This window comes from Equus quagga, chromosome 7 (assembly GCF_021613505.1).
Source record: "Equus quagga isolate Etosha38 chromosome 7, UCLA_HA_Equagga_1.0, whole genome shotgun sequence".
Classification (NCBI taxonomy): Eukaryota; Metazoa; Chordata; class Mammalia; order Perissodactyla; family Equidae; genus Equus; species Equus quagga.
This window is the reverse complement of record NC_060273.1, coordinates 29,801,708-29,806,587: the sequence shown is the minus strand read 5'-3', so window position 1 is coordinate 29,806,587 and position 4,880 is coordinate 29,801,708. Positions and strand designations below refer to the sequence as shown.

Sequence of the window (4,880 nt, the reverse complement as noted above, 5' to 3'; positions counted from 1 at the left end):
CCGCCAATGCCACACTGTCTTGGTTACTGTAGCTACATACTAAGTCTGGAAATCTTTATTCTTCTTTGTCAAAATTGTTCTAGCTATTCTAGCTCCGTTCCCTTTCCATACAAATTTCAGAATGATCTTGTACATACCTACAAGACATCATGCTGGGGTTTCGTAGGAACTGCTTAAACCTGCATCTCAACTTGGGGAGAATTGACCTCTTGGCTCTGTCGTCTTCCGATCCATGAACACGGTGTGTCTCTCCATTTATTTAGATCTTCTTTGGTTTCTTTTTTAGTTTTCAGCATACAGGTCCTGTACATGTTTTATTAGATTTACGACTATTTCTGTCTTTTTGAGCAATTGTAAACGGTGGTGTATTTTAAATTTTCGTTTACCGAGCGCCCATTGCTCATGGATAGAAATACAGTTGCCTTTTGTGTGCTGATCTTGTCCTACAATCTTGCTGGACTCACTCATGAGTTGCAGGACTTATTTTCTACATTCCTTGGGGATTTTCTCTGTTGAGCATCACGCCATCTATAAATATAGGCAGTTTTATTTCTTCCTTTCCAGTCCGAATGCCTTCAATTCCCTTTCCTTGCCTTGTCGCGCTGGCTAGAACTTCTCGTCCTGTGCTGAACCGCAGTGACGCAAGTGGGCATCCTTGCCTTCTGCCTGATGTAGTGGGGGAGGCACAGTTTATAGATGTTATTTATCACATTGTGGAATCTCCCTTCTATTACTAGTTTTCTGAGAATTTATATCATGGATGGGTTTCGAATTTCGTCAAATGCTTTTTCTGTATCAATTGATACGATCATGGGATATTTCTCCTTTAGCCTGTTGATAGAGTGAATTATATAGATTGATTCTTGAAAGTTGAACCAACATTGCATCTCTGGAATGAACTCCGCTCAGTCTTGGTGTATAATTGTTTTATACGTCGATGGATAGGATTTTTGCGTTTATATTTATGAGGAATTTGGGTCTGTGGTTTACTTTCTTTTGCAGTGGTTTTGTCTGGCTTTGGTTTCAGGAGAATACTGGCCACATCGAAGGAATTGGAAAGTGACCCCTCCTCTTCCGTTTCTGGAAGAGACTGTATAGAATGGGCCTGAATTCTTCTTGAAGGGTTTAAAAGAACTCCAGTGAAACCATTTGGGCTCGGATAAGAGGTTCTGGAATCGGAGGCGTCTGGGGCCTCCACCTCCCAAAGACCATCCACAACCTTAGTGACAGCGAGGCCCTGCCATGCCGGAGAGAGGGAGGGGTCGAGCCGGCTGAGAGACGAGAGCCTGGCTGTCTCTGGAGGGCTGAGGGGCTGGGCCGGCCTTGACGGCCTCCAGTGGTACTTCGCCTGGCTTCCTCTTGCTTGTGGCTGACAGCAAACCCCGCTCACCGGGGCTGGGGCTTCACTGCCGCTCCCCCTGCACATACTTTCCATCCACTAAACAGGTTGCTTCCTGGAGGGCCTGTCCCTGCTGGCAGGGCTGAGCGGGAGGCAGCGGTGTGGGCGGGTGCTTGGTAGGCTGGGAGCGGCTGTCTGCATCCCAGTGGGTGTTTCAAACTCCAGCACATCTCTCCGGCGATGGTTGTCCGGGAAGTGGCACGCCCCGGAAATAGGGCACGCTGATGGACCAAACATTCTGGTTAATGATGTCTATGTCAGACATATTTCTTCTTTCCTTAATGACTCAGGATGACCACGTGATCTTGGAGTACCTGGCATGCTGGTTTTGAAAGCTAATTCTCAGTGGCTCTGGGGGAAGGTGGCAATTTCCAGAACGCCAGCCCGGCCGGGTTGCTGTATACCCGCCCTGCCCCAGCCACCCTGGCTTCTCTGGCTCACAGGGACCTCTGTGCCCCCTCCCCAGGATTGGGTGCTTGCTGTCCCCTCTGCCTGGACCACCTCCTTCCCAAATATCCCAGGGCCGTCCCCTCACCTCTGGGTCTCTCCTCAACTGCCACCTTCCCAGCGCCATTTTCCTTGACCTCCATCCTCCCCCAACCATTTTAAATGACAAAATATGAATAAACCCACTTTCCGCCTCTCCTACCGAATTCTTCTCCTGAGTCTTCTGATGGAATCTCGCTGTGGACAGGTGCTGCTGTACCAGAGACCACAGGCTGAGGGCCTTGTAAACAACAGACACTATTTCTCCCAGTCTGGAGGCTGGAAGTCCAGGATCGAGGTGCCTGCAGGTCGGGTTCTGGTGAGGGCCTGGTTCACAGACGGCTGTCTTCTCGCTGCGTCCTCACGTGGCCGAGGGCGGGGAGCTCTGCGGGGCCTCCTTGATCAGGGCACCCATCCCATCCTGAGGCCCCACCCCATGGCCTGCATCACCCCGGAGCCCGCCTCCAAACACCATCCCCCGGGGTCAGGCTGAATTCCGAGGGGACACAAACGTTCCACATGGGGCAGCAGGCAATTTTGTCTGCCATGTACCCTACGGCGTCCTTTGCTCTTAGGGGGGAGTCTCGTGTGAAGACGTTGTTCACAAGTATGCACGGAGGGCGTGCCGGCCCCCATCTTATACTCGCTCTTCCTGACCACAGCTACCAAGCTCAGGTGCCTGGGGGTGGGGTTCGAGGGTCTCTGGGCTCCCGCGGGGTGGGCCAGCCACTGCTTCCTGGTTCACACAGTGGGCAGGCCTCTCCCACTCCACAGCTGGGCCTCGCCTGCAAAGGCTCTTGGGGCTGAACTGGGCACCATGCCTCTTGGGGCCCCTCTGCTGAACCCCAGGGGTGCAGTGAGCGGCCCTGTGCCTGCTGCTCTCTGACAAGGCCCCGGGACAGATGACTGCTAGGGGCAGCTCCACCTGCCAGCCCCAGGTCTCTGCATGTGGCCTCGGGGAACAGCATGTCCTACAGGCTGGGCAGAGAAGGGCCTAGGAGGGAACACTGGGTCCCTGGCACGTTTCACACCCCCGCCGAGCCTCCCTTGCCTCAGCTGTGAAGTGTGGGTAACAAGGTGGCTGGAGGAGGGAGTGAAGCCCACTCTGAGCCACATGTCCCCATGTGTGGCGTCCTCAGCCAGCACCTTTGTGCCCGTCCACCCTGCCGCCAGCCCAGCTCTCTCTGGCTCTGCTCTCTGTCCAGTCTCCCAAGGCGGCCCATGCAGTCACCGGAACCAGACAGTGGGGCAGAGAACCCAGATCTGAGGTTCTTGGGTGAGAGGATTGACACTGGGGATACACCACACAATGAGCTCGCAGATCCCGCGGGACCCAGGAAACCCAGAACTGAGTCTATTCCGTGAGACTGGCAATCTTGGAAAGTGGTGTCTTTTTTTTTTTTTCCATTTCCGAGTCTCAGTTTCCTTATCTGTAGAGTGGGAGTGCCCACACCAGCATCCCAGGGATTAAACAAGTTGTGCAGGTGAGCACACTCAGCACAGAGGCCTTGGTAGTGGGCAGGCAATTTCCCACCCGACCTCCTCCTGCCATCCTTCCAGGCCTCTGCAGTCCCTGTGGGCCTGTCCCCACCGCCACTATTGAGCAAGCCTCTGTGTGGATGGGCCTGTGGGTAGCGCTGAAAGAGCCAAGAGGAAAAGCACAAAAAGATGGGGCCTTGGCTCTGGGCCCTTGGAGATCCTTATCCAGCTGGGACACCCACACCCAGAGCAGGAAGCCCACACTGCCAGCTGGGGCACAGTGGGCAAGTGAAGAAACGGTTTCTGGAGCATGCCTCAGCAGCCAGAATACAGCGCGTCCCCGGACGCCCGGCGGCTGACCTTTGCCAGAGAGGTGGGTGAGACGGGCCAAGGACAGCCCCCCTGGACCCAGCCACACCTCCAGAGCCTGCTGCAGGCCTGGGGTGGTCTGGGCAGGCTCCTGACAAGAGCCTCTGCTGAGCACCTGGTTTTTGTTGGGTGATGTCAGTGTAGTGCTGAGCAGACACAGCCCTTCCCCTGTGGAGCTCACCGTATGGAGGGACTGGACATTAATCACAGACCTCTAGGGGGTTGTTATGTCACCACCTTGGGAGTGCTGGGGGCTGTGGTGTTGGGAGGGTGCTCTGTAGGTGAGGCAGAGGTTTCCCTGAGGATCGACATGGGATCTGAAGCGAGGAGGACCAGCTGTGAGCACTGCAGGCAAGGTGGTGTGTGCAAAGGCCCTGGGGAGGAGACAGCAGGCCAGGTTCAAGGGGACGAGGGTTCCTTGCTGCGGGTGGTGGAGACGTGGGGATGACAGCACTCTGGACCAAAGCCTGCAGGTCACTCAGACTTGGGTCCTGTGATGGGCAAAGAAATGGGGAGCAGCTGGGGGGCACTGCACCAGGTGCTTTTCCTGCCTCCCACCTGGGGGTGCTGCCAGGGAGTCTAGCCCCACTGCAGGGTGGGGAGAGTTGGAAGCAGGGCCTGGGGACAGGGAGACTCCTGGGTCTGGCCACTGTTCTGCCAGTTGGCTGCCCAGCTGTGGACAGAAGTTGCCGCGAGCCCCAGTTTGCCGTCTCAACAACCTCGTTCAATGAGGAACCTGGCACCTGGCATGGTGGTTTAGCCGGGCAGTCATCCTGCCCTGACTCCGCGAGCCACACAGACCAGGCCGGGCAGGGGGTCCGCGCCCACGTGCGGCCGCCGGCCCCGCCCACCTCCGGGCTCCGCCCATCACCGGAGCCACGCCCACCGCACGAGCCACGCCCACAGGCGGCGCGCCGGCGCGCTGGCGTCAGCGCGGGGCCGGCTGGATCTGGTTCCAGCCGCCGGCCGGCCTGACATGCGCAGTGCGCGCGGGCTGCGGCCGGCCTGGCGGACCTGACGGCCTGGACGCGAGGTCAGTGCGCCGGCCCGGAGAGGGCGCGCGGGGAGGGGGCCGGCGGGGGCGGCCCTGCGCCCGGACCCCGGCCCGCCGCGCGTCCCCCGGGCGGCCCTCCCCGCGCCCCCGCCC

At 57.5% G+C, this 4,880-nt stretch overlaps 1 protein-coding gene across 3 annotated transcripts in view; it reads left to right on the top strand.

Annotated features, from left to right (window-relative positions):
* C7H7orf50 (chromosome 7 C7orf50 homolog) overlaps nucleotides 1-4,880 on the top strand; it is a 148,345-nt gene that overhangs the window by 111,500 nt on the left and 31,965 nt on the right. Inside the window, exon 1 of one of the 3 annotated variants that reach the window (XM_046665790.1) lies at nucleotides 4,723-4,766. The exons of the other annotated variants lie outside the window; for them this stretch is intronic. The gene's annotated coding sequence lies outside the window, so the exon portion shown is untranslated. Of the gene's footprint in view, nucleotides 1-4,722; nucleotides 4,767-4,880 lie in introns of those variants that run through there. 3 annotated transcript variants of the gene reach the window in all.